This window comes from Tamandua tetradactyla, chromosome 5 (assembly GCF_023851605.1).
Source record: "Tamandua tetradactyla isolate mTamTet1 chromosome 5, mTamTet1.pri, whole genome shotgun sequence".
Lineage (NCBI taxonomy): Eukaryota > Metazoa > Chordata > Mammalia > Pilosa > Myrmecophagidae > Tamandua > Tamandua tetradactyla.
In genome coordinates this window covers 26,131,939-26,153,767 of record NC_135331.1, presented here as the reverse complement: position 1 = coordinate 26,153,767, position 21,829 = coordinate 26,131,939, and the positions used below count along the sequence as shown (strand labels likewise).

General features: G+C 38.4%; 1 protein-coding gene across 1 annotated transcript in view; it reads right to left on the bottom strand.

Moving 5' to 3' along the window:
* Positions 1-21,829, bottom strand: part of MAPK1 (mitogen-activated protein kinase 1) — a 120,484-nt gene that overhangs the window by 41,893 nt on the left and 56,762 nt on the right. The gene's annotated exons all lie outside the window — the stretch shown is intronic.

Genomic DNA, 21,829 nt, shown 5'->3' with positions numbered 1-21,829 from the left:
GAAAGATAAATGATAAAGACTGAGATGGTATAATCTAGGAATGCCCAGAGTGTATAATGATAGTGACTAAATGTACAAATTAAAAAAATGTTTTTGCATGAGGAAGAACAAAGGAATGTCCTTACTGCAGAGTGCTGAAAATAGATGGTAATCAGTATTTTAAAATTTTACCTTATGTGTGAGACTAAAGCAAAAAATGTTTATTTGGTACAAAATTTATATTTTGACTAGTGCATTTCCTAATATAACTTAGGTAGATAGCTTAATACCATAAGTACACAGAACCTTGAGTAGGACATGAGATTTTGTTGGTTTGTCGGGAGTGATGTTCCAGTAAATCCCAGAGTGATCTGAAGAGTGAATAAAAAAGTATTTCCCAAGTCCCCTTTGGGGAATGGTGAGAAAGGGGTAAAATTCAACTTCCCTAAGTGAAATTACTGATATTCTCACAAGCAGTGTAGACAACCAAAGCTATAGGCTGAGCCCCCAGTCTTGGGGTTTGTTCACATGAAACTTAACCCCATAAAGAATAGGTCAAGTCAACTTAAAATTATGCCTAAGAGTCACCCCCAAGATAGCCTCTTTTGTTGCTCAGATGTGGCCTCTCTCTCCAGCCAACACAACAAACAAACTCACCACCCACTCCCTGTCTATGTGGGACATGAATCCCAGGGGTGTGGACCTGCCTGGCAACGTGGGACAGAAATCCTAGAATGAGCTGAGACTCAGCATCACGGGATTGAGAAAACCTTCTCAAGCAAAAGGGGGAAGAGTGAAATGAGATAAAGTGTCAATGGCTGAGAGATTCCAAACAGAATCGAGAGGTTATCCTGGAGGTTATTCTTATGCATTAAATAGATATCACCTTGTTAGTCAAGGTGTAGTGGAGAGGCTGGAGGGAACTGCCTGAAAATGTAGAGCTGTGTTCCAGTTGCCATGTTTCTTGATGATGATTGTATAATGATATAGCTTTCAGAACGTGACTCTGTGATTGTGAAAACCCTGTGTCTGATGCTTCTTTTATCTACCTTATCAACAGATGAGTAAAACATATGGAATAAAAATAAATAATAGGGGGAACAAATGTTAAATTTAGTTTGAAATGCTAGTGATCAATGAAAGGGAGGGGTAAGGGGTATGGTATGTATGAAATTTTTTCTGTTTTCTTTTTATTTCTTATTCTGAATAGATGCAAATGTTCCAAGAAATGATCATGATGATGAATATGCAACTATGTGATGATATTGTGAATTACTGATTATGTATATAGAACGGAATGATCAAAAGTTATGAATGTTTGCGTTTGTTTGGTGTTTTTTAGTATTTAAAAAAAATAACAATAATTAAAATGAAAAAAAAAATCAGTTTGCTCCTCTGCTCAGATACTCTGGTTCATCAGCATAGCTCTCTCTTATTTAAGTAAGCAATAATTTCAGCTTTGTGTTTTTGTTTCACTGTTTGGGGTTTTGTGTGCTTCTTTGGTCTGTTCTTTTGGCATATGAATAAACTGCTTTTAAATATTAAAAAAAAAATTACTGATTATCTATGTAGAACAGAATGATCAGAAGTTAAGAATGCTTGTGTTTGGTGTTTTTTGGTATTTTTTTAAAAAAATTTAAAATTAATAATAAAAAGTAGTTCTTGTAGTTTCCTGCGTATCCTTAGTTAAATTTATTCCTAAATATTTAATTCTTATGGTTGCTATTGTAAATGGAAATTTTTTTTTGATTTCCTCTTCAGGTTGCTCATTAGTGTATAAAAACATTACTGATTTTTGAGGATTTATCTTGTACCCTGCCACTTAGCTCTAGTAGCTTTGCTACAGATTTTTCTTGAAGACAATTATATAAAGATGTAACTTCTACAATGTGACTGTGTGATTGTGCAAAACTTGTGTCTGATGCTCCTTTTATACAGGGTATGGACAGATGAGTTAAAAGGATTGCAATACTAGTGGTCAATGCAGAGGGAGGATAGTGGTCAATGCAGAGGGAGGAAGGGGTATGGGATACATGAGTTTTTTTTTTATTTCATTTTCTGGAGAGATGCAAATGTTCTAAAAATAACCACAGGGATGAATACACAACCATGTGATAATATTGTGAGTCGCTGTGTGTACACCATTTATGGACTGTATGTGTCTGAAGATTTCTCAATAAATTTTTTTTTTTTTAATAATAATTACTATTAACATCTGGTCCATTGACCAAAGCAGAGAAATAACAATGACAGGCAATAAGACACTACTGGTTTCCTCACAGTAAATGCTGGAAATATAAAACAGTAAAAAATAACGATAATCATGGAATCGAATAAAGTGTTCAGATACAGACCCTCTCATCCATGCACAATTAATCTTTGATAAGGCAGTCAAGCCAACACACCTGGGACAGAACAGTCTCTTCAATAAATGGTGCCTAGAGAACTGGATATCCATATGCAAAAGAATGAAAGAGGACCAGTATCTCACACCCTATACAAAAGTTAACTCAAAATGGATCAAAGACCTATTAGGGGTCTGAGGTCTGTCTGAAGTAAACTCAAGCTTCAGACCCCCTGAGCCCATCTGTGTCTTTCTTTCTTTCCTTCTTCCTTTCTTTCTTTCTCATCATTCCTTAATATCCTTCGAGCTCCGTTTCAATAGGAAGCAACATTTGGTGCCCAACGTGGGGCTCGAAGAAGAAGATTCCAAATCAATATTAAGGAACCAAGGAAAAGTATCATTAGAGGCACGTGTGTCCAGCCGATAGAAAAGAACTCGAGTCATATTGGTCCTCTGTCATTACAAAATCAGCAAGCAGATAGTCTTGTGAGTTTAATTTAAAATCCCACAACACGAGACTTCCGGAGAAGATGGCAGCTTAGTAAGACGCGCGGGTCTTAGTTCCTCCTCCAGAACAGCAACTAAAGAAACAGAAACAATACGAAACAGCTCCCGGAGCCACGACAGAGACCAAAAAGACAGCATACCCCATTCTGGAACGGCTGAACGGGCAGGGAGAAACCGCTACGGTGAGATACCCGAGGGGCACGCGCTTTCCCGAGCCGGGGCAGCTGGTGACCAGGGTTCCTTTCACACACATGGCTTCCCGGTCCAACTGGGAACGTTGGATAGCGGAGCCCTCCCGCCACGCTTGGCGTCTCAGGCCAGCTGGGCAATTTGGACCGGCACTCCCCGAAGCCGCGGCGGCCGGCGACCCCCCCTCCACGCGCGGTTTCCTGGGCCGACTGCGAGATTCGGATTGGCAAGTTAAAGGAGCCACAGCATCTTTTACTGGTGGGACCCGCAGACAGACGAGCGCCACGAGCGCCACCTACTGGGCAGGAAAAGAAAAACAGAGCCCAGAGATTTCACAGAAAAACCTTTCAACCAGCCGGGTCCCACACCCAGGGAAATCTGATCAAATGCCCAGACACCAGCAGAAAATAATGGATGACGCTCGGAAAATTGAAGATATGGCCAAGTCAAAGGAACAAACCAATAGTTCAAATGAGATACAGGAGCCGAGACAACTAATGCTGAATATACGAAAAGAAATGCAAAAACTCTTCAAAAACCAAATCAATAAATTGAGGGAGGACATGAAGAAGACATGGGCTGAACAAAAAGAAGAAATAGAAAATCTGAAAAAACAAATCACAGAACTTATGGGAGTGAAGGACAAAGAAAAAATGGAAAAAACAATGGATACCTACAATGGTAGATCTAAAGAGACAGAAGCTACAATTAGTGAACTGGAGGATGGAACATCTGAATTCCAAAAAGAAACAGAAACTATAGGGAAAAGAATGGAAAAACTTGAGCAGGGGATCAGGGAACTGAAGGACAATATGAAACGCACAAATATACGTGTTGTGGGTGTCCCAGAAGGAGAAGAGAAGGGAAAAGGAGGAGAAAAACTAATGGAAGAAATTATCACTGAAAATTTCCCAACTCTTATGAAAGACCTAAATTTGCAGATCCAAGAAGTGCAGCGCACCCCAAAGAGAATAGACCCAAATAGGCGTTCTCCAAGACACTTACTAGTTAGAATGTCAGAGGTCAAAGAGAAAGAGAGGATCTTGAAAGCAGCAAGAGAAAAACAATCCATCACATACAAGGGAAACCCAATAAGACTATGTGTAGATTTCTCAGCAGAAACCATGGAAGCTAGAAGACAGTGGGATGATATATTTAAATTACTAAAAGAGAAAAACTGCCAACCAAGACTCCTATATCCAGCAAAATTGTCCTTCAAAAATGAAGGAGAAATTAAAACATTTATAGACAAAAAGTCACTGAGAGAATTTGTGACCAAAAGACCAGCTCTGCAAGAAATACTAAAGGGAGCACTAGAGTCAGATACGAAAAGACAGAAGAGAGAGGTATGGAGTAAAGTGTAGAAAGAAGGAAAATCAGATATGATATATATAATACAAAAGCCAAAATGGTAGAGGAAAATATTATCCAAACAGTAATAATACTAAAAGTTAATGGACTGAATTTCCCAATCAAAAGACATAGACTGGCAGAATGGATTACGACCCAGCAATACCACTGCTAGGTATCTACTCAAAGGACTTAAGGGCAAAGACACAGATGGACATTTGCACACCAGTGTTTATAGCAGCATTATCTACAACTGCAAAGAGATGGAAACAGCCAAAATGTCCATCAACAGACGAGTGGCTAAACAAACTGTGGCGTATACCTACGATGGAATATTATGCAGCTTTAAGACAGACTAAACTTATGAAGCATGTACTAACATGGATGGACCTAGAGAACATTATGCTGAGTGACTCTAGCCCAAAACTAAAGGACAAATACTGTATGGTCCCACTGATGTGAACCGACATTCGAGAATCAGCTTGGAATATATCATTGGTAACAGAGACCAGCAGGAATTAGAAACAGGGTAAGATAATGGGTAATTGGAGCTGAAGGGATACAGACTGTGCAACAGGACTAGATACAAAAACTCAAAAATGGACAGCACAATAATACCTAAGTGTAATGTAACTATGTTGGAACACTGAATGAAGCTGCACCTGAAATATAGTTTTTTGTTTGTTTGTTAAAAAAAAAAAAAAGACCTATTAGGTCTAAAACCATAAAACAGTTAGAAGAAAATGTAGGGAAATATCTTATAAATCTTATACTTACTTGAAGGTGGTTTTATAGACCTTACACCCAAAGCAAGAGCACTGAAGAAGGAAATAAATAAATAGGAACTCCTCAAAATTAAACACTTTTGTGCATCAAAGACCTTCATCAAGAAAGTAAAAAGACAGCCTACACAATGGGAGACGATATTTGGAAACGACATATTAGATTAAGGTCTAGTATCCAGAATTTATAAAGAGATTGTTCAACTCAACAACAAAAAGACGGCCAATCCAATTACAAAATGGGAAAAAGACTTGAACAGACACTTCTCAGAAGAGGAAATACAAATGGCTAAAAGGCACATGAACAGATGCTCAATGTCCCTGGCCATTAGAGAAATGCAACTTAAAACCACAATGAGATATCATCTCACACCCACCAGAATGACCATTATCAACAAAACAGAAAATAACAAGTGCTGGAGAGGATGTGGAGAAAGAGGCATACTTATTCACTGTTGGTGGGAATGCCAAAGGGTACAACTGCTGTGGAAGGCAGTTTGGCGGTTCCTCAAAAAGTTGAATATAGAATTGCCATATGACCCAGCAATACCATTGCTAGGTATCTACTCAGAGGACATAAGGGCAAAGACACAAACAGACATTTGCACACCAATGTTTATAGCAGTATTATTTACAATTGCAAAGAGATGGAAACGGCCAAAATGTCCATCAACAGAAGAGTGGCTAAACAAACTGCAGTATGCACATACAATGGAATATTATGTAGCTTTAAGACAGAATAAAGTTATGGAGTATGTAACAACATGAATGGACCTTGAGGACATTATGCTGAGTGAGATTAGCCAAAAACAAAAGGACAAATACTGTATGGTCTCACTGATATGAATTGACATTAATGAATAAACTTGGAATATTTCGTTGGTAATAGAGACTACCAGGAGATAGAAGTAGGGTAAGATATTGGGTAATTGGAGCTGAAGGGATATAGATTGTGCAACAGGACTGAATATAAAAACTCAGAAATGGACAGCACAATACTACCTAACTGTAACACAATTATGTTAAAACACTGAATTAAGGTGCACGTGAGAATGATAGAGGGAGGAGAGCTGGGGGCATAAATGAAATCAGAAAGAAAGATAGATGTTAAAGACTGAGATGGCATAATCGAGGAATGCCTAGAGTGTATAATAATAGTGACTGGATGTAAAACTTTTAAAAATGTTTTTGCATGAGGAAGAACAAAGGAATGTCATTACTGTAGGGTACTGAAAATAGATGGTAATTAATATTTTAAAATCTCACCTTACGTGTGAGATTAAAGCAAAAAATGTTTATTTGGTACAAAATTTATATTTTGACTAGTGCATTTCCTAATATAACTTATGTAGATAGTTTGATGGAATACCGTAAGTACTTGGAATCTCAGGTAGGACATGAGATTTTGTTGGTTTGTCCAGAGTGATGCCCCAATGAATCCCAGAGTGATTCGATCAGTGAGTGGAAAAGTATTTGCAAAGTCCCCTTTGGGGAATGGTGAGAACGGGGAGAAATTCAACTTCCCCAAGTTGAATTCATGATCTTCTCACAAGCAGTGTGGAAAACCAAAGCTACAGGCTGAGCCCCCAGTCTTGGGGTTTGTTCATATGAAACTTAATCCCACAAAGGATAGGTCAAGTCTACTTAAAATTTAGGCCTAAGGGTCACCCCCAAGACAGCCTCTTTTGTTGCTCAGATGTGGCCTCTCTCTCTCCAGCCAACACAACAAACAATCTCACTATCCTCCCCTTGTCTACGTGGGACATGAATCCCAGGTGTGTGGACCTTCCTGGCAATGTGGGACAGAAATCCTAGAATGAGCTGAGACTCAGCATCAAGGGATTGAGAAAACCTTCTCGACCAAAAGGGGGAAGAGTGAAATGAGATAAAGTGGCAATGGCTGAGAGATTTCAAACAGAGTCGAGAGGTTATCCTGGAGGTTATTCTTACGCATTAAGTAGATATCACCTTGTTAGTTACGATGTAATGGAGAGGCTGGAGGGAACTGCCTGAAAATGTAGAGCTGTGTTCCAGTAGCCATGTTTCTTGAGGATTGAATAATGATATAGTTTTCACAATGTGACTGTGTGATTGTGAAAACCTTGTGTCTGATGCTACTTTTATCTACCTTGTCAACAAAGGAGTAGAACACACGGAATAAAAATAAATACTAGGGGAAACAAATGTTAAAATAAATTTAGTTTGAAATGCTAACGAAAGCGAAGGGTAAGGGGTATGGTATGTATAATCTTTTTTTTTCTGTTTTCGTTTTATTTCTTTTTCTGTTGTCTTTTTATTTCTTTTTCTGAATTGATGCAAATGTTCTGAGAAATGATGAATTTGCAACTAAGTGATGATACTGTGAAATTACTGATTATATGTTAATGTTTAAATTCGCTTGTATAATTTTTTTAATAAATAAATTAAAAAAAATAACGATAATCTTAAGCATGTGCTTCTAAAATGGCATTTATCAGTCTAGTTATTATTAGAATTATTGAGCATCTGTCTGGCTCCACTACACAACTCTGCTTCTGGGGCTCATCTTCAATTCTTCCACATGCCATTAATACACTTTACAGAGGTGCCTCCAAATACTCTGACGTGAGACACATTTTCTCAGGTAAAGGAATCACTGCTTAGATCTCATTTTGCTTTGGTCTGTTGCATGAAGGTCTAAGCCACCAATTTTCTGGTTTAATTGTAACATGGTAGACAAAAATAGCCATACATTTGCTTTTAAGAATAAGATTGGGGTGGAGTAGTGTGTATGTGTGTATGTTGTGGGAGTGGTGGTTATGGTCAGTTTGACCTCTAATTGTATCACCGTTCAGTACGGAACAATCCACTGAGCCCTTTTTCAGTAAGAAGGCTGAGCTTACCCTCAACTCTCCACTTTTGAAAAGGTGTGATCCTGCCACTGGAGTCTGGTATGTTCTCGTTTGTACTACCTATTCATTTCGCTGTTTGTGTGTGTGTGTATGTGTGTGTGCATGGAACTGATCACAAGAGGTTATAATTGTCCACAACGACTATCTATCTGCTTGATTTCTCAGTTTTGTTTTATATATCTTCTGCGATATATGGTAAATATACTGGCATATCTCATCTATCATGGACTTTTTGGTCTTATTTTCAATAGTTTTTTGTTTTAAATAACACTGACATTACCAACCCTATTTTTTCTCTCTTTTTCCCTAAGAATTTACTCTCTGCTCACCACCCCGGCTTCTACCCCAGCACCCCATTCTAGCCAAGCCAAAATGCAATATTTTTTTTAAAATGTCTTTTGTAAATAACTGATGGCTGCTGTTTTCAATTTTAATCCAATTTCTGACTAAAAAGCCTTTGGATGGGTTTTCTTTTAACTGATAAATTTGCTCTTCTTAGTAACAAAAATTCAAAGTTAAATACATTGTTCAAGACTTTAAAAATCATGAAGAGCTTCCCAATTAAGGGAAAAAATCTTAAAAATAAAAACAATTCCATTTACAATAGCATGTAAATTAAACAAAAAATCTAGGAATGAAATTAGCCAAGGAAGTGAAAGATTTCTACAATGAAAGCTACAAAACACTACTGGAAAAAAAATAAAGATCTAAATAAATAGCAAGATATCCATTTTGTGTCCGTGGATTGGAAGACTGAATATTGCTAAAATGTTAACACTATCAAAACAATCTAAAGATTCACTGCATTCTGAACAAAATTCCTGCAGATGGAAAAGCCAATCTTCAAATTCAAATGGAATTGCAAGGGGCCACAAAAAGCCAAAACAATCTTGAGAAAGAATAAAGTTAGAGGACTCACACGTCCTCATTTCAAAACTAATTACAATGCCACAGTAACCAGAACAATGTTGCACTGGCATAAAGATAGAAATATAGGGGAAAAAAAGAAAGATAGAAATAAAGAGTGATGCAGATGTGGCCTCTCTCTCCATGCTGACACGGCAAGTGAACTCAACACCCTCCCCTCCTCCTATGTGGGACATGACTCCTAGGGGCGTAAACTTCCCCGGTAATGTGGGACAGAAATCCTGGTATGAGCTGGGACTCAGTATCAAGGGATTGAGAAAACCTTCTCCACCAAAAGGGAGAAGAGAGAAATGAAACAAAATGAAGTGTCAGTGGCTGAGAGATTTCAGAGTCGAGGGGTTATCCTAGACTATAATTTTTTACACATTCTATAGACATCCCCTTTATAGTGTATTGGAGTACCTGAACTGTAGAGCTGTGTTCCGGTAGCCATGTTTCTTGAAGATGATTGTATAATGATACAGCTTTTGCAATGTGACTGTATGATTTTGAAAACCTTGTTTCTGATGTTCCTTTTATCTGCAGTATGGATAGACGAGTTAAAAATATGGATTAAAAAATAGATAATGGGGGAACAAAGGTTAAAATAGATTAGACTAGATTGAAATAGTAGTTGTCAATGAGAGGGAGGGGTAAAGGGTATAGCATGTATGAGTTTTTTCCTTTTTCGTTTTTATTTCCTTTGCTGGAGTGATGCAAATGTTCAAAAAAATGATCATGGTGATGAAGACAAAACTATGTGATGATACTGTGAGCCAATGATTGTATACCATGTAAAGAATGTCTGGATGTCAAGAATGTTTGTACGTTTGTTTGTTGTTTACAATAAAAACACATATTTTTAAATTTCAGATTAGATCCCTACTATTCAGCAATAAAAGGGATGAATTCTTGATATAAGCAGCATGGAAGAAACTCAAAATAATTATGCTGAATGGAGCCAGACCAAAAGAAAAATATTTCCATTTATATAAAATATAAACTAATCTATAGGGACACAAGTATACCACTTGGGTTGCCTGGATCGAGGAGATGTGCTGTGCGAAAGGCAGAAGGCAGAAGGTAGGAACCAAAGAAACTTTAGGAGGTGATGGATAACATGGTCTTTATTTTAATTGTGCTGATAGTTTCATGGCTGTATAAGATGAAAAAACTTATCAAACTATATACTTTAAATTTGTGTAGTTTATTATGTGTCAATTATTTCACAATAAAGCTGTTTAAGGAAAAAAAAGGAACAGGGCTCCTTTTTTTTTCATTCCTGGGCTGGGGCAGGTGGGAATAAACAGATTCCACAAATTACTGACCACAAAATGTAGATGTACAAGCCCACAAAATTCTGGAGTAGAATATTTAACAGATTTTGTGTTCACTTAGGGAAGAAAAGGTATCCAGCACGAGTCAATTATGAAGAAGCCATGCTAAATTAGTTCGACTTCCTGTTCTGCTAGGGTTACCACCACATGAGAGTGATGCTGGAGCTGCACTGAGTTGAAGACACACTCAGGAGGCACTTACCATTTGTGTAACTTTATGTTAAGACTGGTGGCAAAAACAATGATCGTACTCTTAAGCAGCTTGCAATTTAGTGAAGGAAGGAGTCAAGAACAGACTATATACATCGCGCCTTTTAGTCTAGTGAAGAACTTCTGAAACACAGAGAACACCTGGGCGGATGAACTCCCAATAAGGGCATTAAGAAGCAAATAAGTCACACCCTGAAGGATAAGCTGGATCTGGACAGATGGGCAAGAGCACAAGGAACAGTGAGAAGAAACACCTGGAGATGGAAATGATCAGGACATGGGTGGGGACCACTGGCCTCATCCCTCTGTGCCCCTCCGCAGGAAGGGAGGGGTCAAGGGAACATGCTTTCAGGAGTACCACCATTTCCTGCAGTCTGAATCTGCTCCTCTGTTGTGCAGGCCTCCAGCCCGGGGTCTGTCCCCAGGGCAGAAATGCACCTCCCATGTGTGAGCCACAAGGGTGACCAAGGGGTTGCTGCTTAGAGGCCTGGGCAGGCTGAGTATCCACACATGTGTTCAAGCCTCAGTGTGTGCAGAGCTGGAGCTGGGAAGGGGAAAGCAGTGTGCTGGCAGCCTGTCTTACTTGTACTGCCAGCAGAGAACCCTAAGGAGATTGGGAATTTTTAACCGTAAGGAGATGAGGACTTCTAGGTTATTATGAAGGTATATCAGCCATGCTAGGAGGACAGAATATATTACATTTAATGTTTCTTAGCTTGACTTATATGTTACGTAGGGCTCTGTGCTGGTTTGAAAGGAAATATGCCCCCTAAGAAAACCCATGTTTTAATATAAATCCCATTTCATAAAGGCAGAATAATCTCTATTCAATATTGTATGTTTGAAACTGTGATTGGATCATCTCCCTGGTTGATGTGATTTGGTCAAGAATGGTTGCTAAACTGGATTAAGGGATGACATGTCTCCACCCATTTGGGTGGGTCTTGATTAGTTTCTGAAGTCCTATAAAAGAGGAAACATTTTGGAGAAAGAGACTCAGAGAGAGCAGAGAATGCTGCAGCACCACGAAGCAGAAAGTCCACCAGCCAGGGACCTCTGCAGATGAAGAAGGAAGACGCCTCCCAGGGAGCTTCATGAAACCAGAAGCCAGGAGAGAAAGTTAGCAGATGATGCTGTGTTCGCCATGTGCCCTTCCAACTGGGAGAGAAGCCCTGACTGTGTTCGCCATGTGCCTTCTCACTTGAGAGAGAAACCCTGAACTTCATCGGCCTTCTTGAACCAAGGTATCTTTCCCCAAATGCCTTTGATTGGACATTTTTATAGACTTGTTTTAACTGGGATATTTTCTCAGCCTTAGAACTATAAACTAGCAACTTATTAAATTCCCCTTGTTAAAAGTCGTTCCATTTCTGGTGTACTGCATTCCAGCAGCTACCAAACCAGAACAGGCTCTGTTTGTAAGATCTGATCCAGGTCTTGTAACTATTAGGGGCAGATCTGGGTCTGAGAGGTACAAAAGGAAGATGAGGAGATAAAACAACATTTAAAAAAAAAATCAATTCTGATTTAAAGATCTGTGGGTGATTCAGATGGAGGAAATGAAAGTTCCACGCAAGGGGAGAGATCAAGGTTTCAGATTAAGAGTGAGAATATTAACCAGAAACCATGGGTGCATAGCAGTGTTAAGGAGAGATAGACAACCTTGAGAAGAAAGAACTCGGAAGCAGGCAGAGGAAGAGGAGCGGGTTAAAGAGAGGGAATTAAGTAGTAAGTAATAATGGCAATCATATATTGGGTTTTTACTTTGTGCATGGCATTGCCTTACTTTATCCGTATTATAATCTATGAGAAAGATACCTACCGCCAGCTTCATTTTACAAATGAGGAAACTGAGGCTCTGAAAGATAAAGTAAGTTGTTGAATTCACACTGCTGGAAAGTGGTGGTGCTAGAATGAGGGCCCTTGTTGTCCAACTCCAACACCTACTTGTAAGAATCAGGAGCCAAAAAAAGAAAGATTTACAAAAAGGAAAAGACTGAGAAAGATACAAACTGGAAAGCCCTCACTCAACCTGCAGTAAGATGATTTGTAGTACCCTGGTGTAAGTAAGTAAATGGAGGGGAAGGGTACAGGAATGGAAATGATAAGAAGCAAGGAGGAGGAGGACAGTGGGAAAATCAAGGTGAACCACTAAAATAAGTCTTAATACAAAGGATGTTAAGGAGAGATATTTAGCATACTAATGTTTATGTTTTTATAAAGTTCTCCCAGGTACAAATCAACTAAAAGAATGGAATGGGGGCTGTGGGGCAGTGTCACTAGTTAGCCTAGAGGCAAGGAGACCCTTTTTGCCAAAAGAAAAGACAGTACAAGCCAAGCAGCCGTGGGCAGACTGAGGGCAAACAGGTGCCCATTTCACAAACCTCATGTTTCCTAGCTGGGTCTTGTTCAAATGTTCTCTGTCAGACTAAATTTCTCAAGAACAGAACTACATATTCTAAATTGTTCCTGTCTTTTTTTTTTTTTGAAATTTAAAAATATTAAGTATCATCTATTTTCAGCACACTGCAGTAATGACATTCTTTTGTTCTTCCTCATGCAAAAACATTACACACTCTAGGAATTCCTAGATTACACCATCTCAATCTTTATCGTCTATCTTTCTTTGTGATTTCATTTATGCCCCAGCCATCCTCCCTCTATCATTCTCATATGCAGCTTCATTCAGTGTTTTAACATAATTGTATTACAGATAGGTAATATTGTGCTGTCCATTTCTGAGTTTTTATATTCAGTCCTGTTGCACAATCTGTATCCCTTCAGCTCCAATTACCCAATATCTTACCCTATTTCTATCTTCTGATGGTCTCTGTTACCAAGGAAATATTCCAAGTTTATTCACTAATGTCAGTTCATATCAGTGAGACCATACAGTATTTGTCCTTTTGTTTCTGGCTAATCACACTCAGCATAATGTCCTTAAGGTCCATTCATGCTGTTACATACTTCATAACTTTACTCTGTCTTACAGCTGCATAATATTCCATCTTATGTAAATGTCACAGTTTGTTTAGCCAACTGTCTGCTGATGGACATTTTGGCTGTTTCCATCTCTTGGTAATTGTGAATAATGCTGCTATAAACATTGGTGTGCAAATGTCCATTTATGTCCTTGGCCTCGTGTCCTTTGAGTAGAGAGAGCATATAGATGGGTCCTGTTTTTTAATCCATTCTGCCATTTAATCCATAGATGGGTCCTGTTTCTTAATCCATTCAATCCATTTTGATTGGAGAGTTTAATCCATTAACATTCAGTGTTATTACTGCATGGGTAGTACTTTCTTCTACTATTTTGCCTTCTGGATTTTATATGTCATATCTAATTTTCCTTCTTTTTACCTTTACTCATAGTCTTCCTTTCTACACTCTTCTCCAATCCTCTCTCTTCTGTCTTCATATCTGTCTCTAGCGTTCCCTTTAGTATTTCTTGCAGAGCTGGTCTCTTGGTCACAAATTCTCTCAGTGATTTTTTTGTCTGAAAATGTTTTAATTTCTCCCTCATTTTTGAAGGACAGTTTTGCTGGATATAGAATTCTTGGTTGGCAGTTTTTCTCTTTTAATAATTTAAATATATCATCCCATTGTCTTCTCGCCTCCATGGTTTCTTCTGAGAGATCTGCGCATAGTCTTATTGGGCTTCCCTTGTATGCGATGGATTGCTTTTCTCTTGCTGCTTTCAAGATTCTCTCTTTCTCTTTGACCTCTGACATTCTGATTATTAAATGTCTTGGAGTATGTCTATTTGGATCTATTCTCTTTGGGGTGCGCTACACTTCTTGGATCTGTAATTTTAAGTCTTTCATAAGAGTTGGGAAATTTTCAGTGGTAATTTCCTCCATTAGTTTTTCTCCTCCTTTTCCCTTGTCTTCTCCTTCTGGGACACCCACAACATGTATATTCATGCGCTTCATATTGTCTTTCAATTCCCTGAGTCCCTGCTCATATTTTTCCATTTTTTTTTCCTGTGGTTTCTGTTTCTTGTTGGATTTCAGATGTTCCGTCCTCCAGTTCAGAAATCCTATGTTCTGTCTCTCGGAATCTACCAATGTAGGTTTCCATTGCTTTTTTCATCTCTTCTACTGTGTCTTTCATTCCCATAAGTTCTGTGATTTGTTTTTTCAGACTTTCAGTTTCTTCTTTCCTTGCCTTCTTTATATCCTCCCTCAATTCATTGATTTGGTTTTTGTAGAGGTTTTCCATGTCTGATCGTACATTCTGAATTAATTGTTTCAGCTCCTGTATGTCATTTAAATTGTTGGTTTGTTCCTTTGACTGGGCCGTATCTTTAATTTTCCTAGTGTGATTTGTTATTTTTTGCTGGCATCTAGGCATTTAATTACCTTAATTAAACTAATAATAAACTAATTTAATAAACTAATTCAATTAGTTTACTAATAATATTTACTAATTACTAGTAATGATTACTAATAATAAACTAATTTAATTAGCTTATTCTGGAGATTGCTTTCACTTCTTTTATCTAGGGTTTTCTTGCTGGATGAATTGTTGTTTATCTGTTCTTTGACATTCCGTTCAGCTTTATCTGGACCTTTAGCTTAAGTTTTGTTTAACAGAGGAGAATTTTTCAGTTCTTGTTTTCTTCTTTCTTGGCCTGCTTGTGTGGTGCCTTTCCCCCACACACTTAGGAGGGTCTACTTAGATATTATAGACCCCAGCCAGATTTTCCCAGACCAAACTGGCCTCCTATCAGGAGGAAAGAGTCACCTGCGTCGGTTTTCCCTGAGGGTGAGACCCAGCAGGTTGAAAGACTTTCCTGTGAAGTCTCTGGACTCTGTTTTTCTTATCCTGGCCAGTATGTGGCGCTTGTTTGACTGCAGGTCCCACCAGCATAAGATGATGTGGTACCTTTAACTTTGGCAGACTCTCCCTGCTGGGGACGTGGTAGAGACAGAGGAGAGGTTGTAGGCTGGTTTTAATGGCTTCAAATTACCAAGCTGTGTGGTGTCTGAATTCCTTGATGGAGGGATTCCACCTGGGTGGGGCTTCACCCCTCCTCTGGGGAAGGCACAAGCTCCAGCCTGAAAAGTCCTGCCGCTGTATCCAGAGGCAGTCAAGCCTTTGTAGATACACAGCCACAAAAATCTCTGTGACCTTCTTTTTTTTCCCCCTTTTTCTGTCAGTTCTGCCCCCTTGGCACCGGGGCAAAAATGAGAACCTCCGCTTTGATCAGGTTCACCTAAGCTGGGGGGCCTATTCTTAGTAGTCAGAATTTGTTAATTAGTTCCACAGTTGGCATTTGATTGTGCCCAGTCCCTGCTACTGGTAAAGTCCTTTCCTTTCCCTTCTGGGAAGCAGCCTGTGGCAGAGGGGCGCTGGCCGCTGCAGCTTTGGGAACTCACGGTTCTGAGGGGTGCTCGCAGCCCGTCCAGCTGGTCCAGACTGGGGTACGCTGTGTGTCTGGTCACTATCATGGCTCCGGGAGCTGTTCTGTACTGTTTCTGGTTATTTAGTAGTTGTTCTGGAGGACGAACTAAAATGCGCATGTTGTTTAGCTGCCATCTTGACCCGGAAGCCTCCTGTCTTCTTTATAGTAGCTATACCAAACTTGTAGGGGAGAAACAAACTATTATGCTTATCTAATATCTCCCAATGAAAGAACTGCTACTAAAACTCCTGTGGTTAAGCCACAAATGTACCACAAGAAACTGGGCGAAGTGCAAAGCTGTTAGCCACAAGCATTTTAGTCTTGACAACCAGCTTCCACTTGTCCTAGCCTCTCCACCCCAAGATACCTAGAATACTAATGAACTCCAGGCCAAAGATCCTTTCCAGTGGTCCAAGATGTCATGAGTCAGCCTTCAAAGTCAGGAAGGAGTACGGCATGGGTGACAGCACAGGCCAGTTGGACTCCCAGCCCTACAAGTTGAGACTTAATCAGGCACCCAATATGCATTTCAGTTTGCTAAATATTAGAAAGACATGTTGTTGGACTAAATGACCAACTCTGCTTCATGTTCTAAAAGGTTTTGACAAAAACTTGAATACTTCTTTCTCTTCTATTAAATTAATTTACTAACATTTTTCAGATATTTAGTACTAGACGGGTAAAAGTATTCCAACATAACCATGGCCCAAATCTTGGTTTCTAAATACCATTCTCAATAAAAGGAACCAGTGCTCTGAGAAATGACTGAGTCTAGGGCACAAACAGGGAAAATACAAGATGAGACTAGAGCATTCTGTGGTCTGAGAAAAGGAAGGAAATGCTTAAGACAAACAAAACAATAAAATGGGTGAAATAAGTAATGCAATATTAATCATAACCCAAAGTAGAAAATACACACAAATAAACCCATACTGACATAAACAAACGAAGAAGAGAAAGTCTTCCTGATAATTCCAAATAATATACGTAGATAAACGTTCTCCCCTTCAGAAGGTGGAACTTACTTCTCCTCTACATTTTGGGAGTGGGTTAGATTTAGTGACTTGCTTCCAGAGAATATGGAAAGGGGAAAAAAAATGGTAGTTTGATAACAGAGAACCCTGGCAGACACAGCCTTCACCAAGGGGCCATGGCTACCACCACCAGGAAGCCATGGCCAGCTCCATCCCTGGCAGGTGAGAAGGGGACAGCACCTCTGTGGTATTTATTTCCCTGTCCAGTAATAAGAAAAACATCAGACAAACCCAAATTGGAATTCTACAAAACATCTGACTGGTACTCCTCAAAACTGTCATGGTCATGAGGAAAAAGGAAAGCCTGAGAAACTATTATAGACCAGAGGAGACGAAGAAGACCTGCCAATTACATGGAAAGTGATATCCTGATTGGATTCTGCAACTGAAAGGACATTAACAGAAAAACTGGTGAAATTCAAATAAAGTCTGGAGTTTAGTTAACAGTAACACACCAACATCGGTTCTTAGCTTTGATGAATGGACTGTAGTCATGTAAGATGTTAACATCTGGGGAAATTTTTACTGTGTATGCAAATGTTTCTGTAAATTCAAAATTATTCCAATATAAGTTTATTTTAAAAGTATTCCACTAAATGATACATCCAAAACTGATGAAACAATTAGCACATAGATAATATGGGCTTAATTTAATAAGTACAAGGAAACACAAACATTTTATCATTATTTTAATTTCCCATAAAAATACGGGTGAATACTTGACAAAATAAAATGATCACCAAAGATAACTGACATCTTTACTTAGCTGAATTTTATAAGTTAAATTCCACCTCAATCATTTAACAAAACAGCCTAAAAACTCACTGCCAAGGGAAATACGACATCAGTCCACCTGCCTTTCTCCCGTGTGCACCTCCTTCAGAGCAGAGATAATCTAAGGATACTCCCTGCAGCACTACCTAACAGAACTAAACCTGTTTTGTCAAATATAAGAAGGGCTTTAATAAATTATGGGATGGCAACAGAATAGGTCACTATGCAGCTATTACAGTAATTAGGGTGATACTAAGCTAAAGATAAGATTAAAAATGAAATGACACTGATTACAGTTTTAAAACACCTTTCTAGAGGAGGCAATATACAAAACAAGCTAGGACAATTCAGACTGCTTTAATCTCACCATTTGTGTCTATTGCTCACTGTGAGAAAAGGAAACCAATTATGTAAGACAAGATAGCTTAAAAGTAAGAAACAAGGCTGGGGGAAAGCCCTTGGAAAGGAGCAGGTGAATACTGCCTGTGGAACAAAATTGTGAATAAACAGATCCTGTCCCATCAGCCAGCACACAGAGACCTCATAACACGGGCAGAAGACGAGTTCTCCGAAAGCCTTCCTCAGGAGTGGGGCCAAATCAGCCTCAACTAAAGGCTACTCTGGACCTGCCTAAGAAACCTTGAAAGTAAGCCTCAAGAGGATCCAACTGTTTCCAGGTAACTTAATTGCATTGTGAATAAAAGCTCAAAAATAGTTTAAGGACTACCAAAAAATCTAGCATATTGTAATAATGTAAAATTCGCAATGCCCTGCATCCAGTCAAAACTTAACAGTATCATCTCAATCTTTATCGTATAATAATCTAGGAATGCCTAGAGTGTACAATGATAGCAACTAAATGTACAAACTAAAAAATGTTTCTGCATGAGGAAAAAAAACCAAAAAACTTGAATACTATCCCCAAAAGCAAGAAAATAAAGCCATAACAAAGAGAAAAATTGACTTAAAAAACATTTAGAAATTAAAAAGATAATAGAACTAGTAGACAAGGATTTTAAGATAGCTATTATAAATAAATTTCCTTTATTTATGAAGGAAAGTAGAAAAAAGTCTCAACAATAAGGAAAGAAATGGAAGATATTAAAAAGACTAAATCAAACTTCTTGAAATAAAAAAAATACAATGGTTGGATTGATAACAGATTATACACTGAAGAAAAATTCAGTGAACTGAAGGAATAGCAACTGAAATGATCTAAAACGTAACATAAAGAGAAAACAAACTTTGGGGTGGGGGGCAGAGCAGCAGAGGCCTAGTGTACATTTAGGTGGAGTATGAAACACTGTCATAGGGACAAAACTTGGAGAAAAGTACACACTTGCTTCTACCAAAGTGTCACTATTAAGGAAAAAAAGAAATATACCAGTTCTCAACACTGGTTTTAAAATTAGGCAACAGGCACCAGTTAATAGCTGAAGGACAGACTGTCATTACAACAGAGTGGAAACTTTTCTGACATCCAAGTATATTAACCCAGATCGCTATGGCATTTGTCTCAGTTCTTAGGGAAAACAATTATTGTTAGAGTCTCACTTGGACAAGTAACTGTAAAAAGCAACAACTGCTAATATGTTATCGCACTTTTAAGTCTTATCTTTCCATGTGTAAAAAGTTTTGTTTTGGGTATATATTACATGAGGCAGATTGATACTCAGTAGCATTTAAAGTAAATTTAAAATGTGAAAAACACTGAAATACCAGGAGTTTGCAAGGCTTTTCTGTTTTAACGAAAGAAAAAAAAAAAAAGACGACGATTAATGGTCCTTTAAATAATATCAGACCTCTGAGGATTATTGGTTGGAGTCTCTTGTGACAATTTTAAACACTAAGAAATGCCCAGATCTATTAAATTATTCTCTCATTTTGCTGATTAAACACTTATCAGTGTTCATAAAACATGCAAAACTAGATAAAAAATAAACTGTTAAACATGAAGCATTTATGCACTCACATTATATTATACTTGATTGTACTTATGATAAACAGCTTTGCCTTGCTCCATATATATACATTGCTCAGAATGTTTATAATTTATTCATTGAGAACCAAATAGTGGCAAAACTGACAGAAAATTTTATGGATAATACTTATTTAATAATAGCAACAATTTATTGAGTGATTATGTGTCAGCATTGCTCTATGCTAGTATCTGTGGACCTCTTTCAGAAGGTGATATTTTAACTCAGCTTTAAAAAGCAGGCAGAATTTTAACAGGCAGTCCAAGAGAAAGCATTTAGAAAGAAGGAGCTACAGGAGCTAAGGCATGGAAAGTTCAAACATGGCTGGAGTTTCTTAACATGTCCTGGAAGACAGCAAAAGGTGATATCAGACTGTGCTGAGAAATCTATACTCTATTCTGACAATAGAAAGAAATCTTCAGGCCATGAGAGTGACACAAGCAGAAACACAGGTATAAATCTGACTGAAGGAGGTAAAATGAAAAATAAGACCAATGAGAAGACTACAGTTGTAATTCCCAAAATTTTATATTAATCACTACTTTGAAATTAATTACAGCACTTGTTAGACCTGCTTAAGCATGTTATTTAAGGCATTAATTAATAAACAAATATTACAGATTTTCTTAATATTAAAAAAAACTATTTCAACATAACTGATTTCCTTTGTATTCTTATCCATTTAAAAACATTTATGTGAGAAGGAGCCACAGGTTTACCCACTTCCTAAGGGGTCCAAGGCACAATAAAAGATCAAGACCCTCCATTATAAGGGGAATTTACAGACACATGGAAATGGTAGAAACAGGAAATAAGTACAGAAGTTTGTATTCAAGAGAAAGCAATGTCAGTTTGGGATCTTGAAGGAGGTACACTGACTAATTAAAAAAAAACAAACATTCAAATGGTAAAGTCTATTTCATTTATTTATCAAACACTGATTAATTACCTCCACTGTATTAGGCACTGTGGAAAGAGCAATGAAAACGGAAAGCTCCCTGCCTTTATAAAATTTATAACATATGGGGGAGAAGAGTCACATATGGGTGTGTGCATGTATGATGACTACACATTGCAAACATAATGTATTTGACATATTATGCAAATATAATAGATGCAAAGGGGAAAATGCAAATTACATAATGATTATAATTATAGATAACCAGAGAACTTGGCTTAAATTAGGGGCTCAGGGAAGGTCCCTTCTCTCTAAAGAACTGGCATTTAAACAGAGACCTGAAGGATGAGCAGGAATTAGCCGGCTGAGGAGTGGGAGAAAAGACTAGCATTCTATAAGCAGGGAGGGACTAATGTTGGAGTAGTTGTGGACCCAAAAATATGCGTGGGTTACTGTGGGTGGAGAGTACCAAACAGAACGAACACGGCTCATGATGAGGCTGGAGAAATAGGTGTCTGACTTGGCAGTTGTGCTAAGGATTTAAGGTTTATATTAAATGCATGTTCACTTTAAACTAGGGAATAAAGCACCCAATAAAAATGATCTCTCCAGCTGTGATGTGAAGAATGAACTGTAAAGGGAAAAGCTGAAAAAAGGAAACCATTAGGAGGGACAGGGTAGTACAGGCAGGACATGAAAGCTGCTGGACTAAACAACAAGCACATACTTGACATTTTGGGTAGGTCAGTTCTTCACTGTATGAACCACACAACCCACTGCAGGAACATCAGCATCACAGGCCCAAGGGCACCATGAACCAGCAGCCTGCCAAAGTCAGGAAAACAATTAAAAAAAAAAAACAACCCACACATCTTAGAGGGAGTGGTAAAGCCCTGAAGTATACTAGAGTAAGAGAAGAGACAGAAGAAAAAAAGACTGTAAAATAAGGCTAGTTGAAAGGACTTCGTGGGAAGAAGAGAAGCCCACGATGGTGGCAGCTGGTCTTCAGGAAGAAAGCATTGCCTTGATTTGGACATTTTCCAGGACTCTATCCACACAATTCACAGGATACCACTCAGAGCAGGAGGAAACGAAGAAGGAAAGAGATATTCCACTTCAACAAATCCTCTGGCAGGACTAGGCCAAATGCTCACCCAGTTTCCTTTCTTTGTCGTGGGCTTGCTTGGTTTCCCAAAAATGTCAGAGTGCCACCAGGCAGGAGACTTCAGAGCCTATCTTATT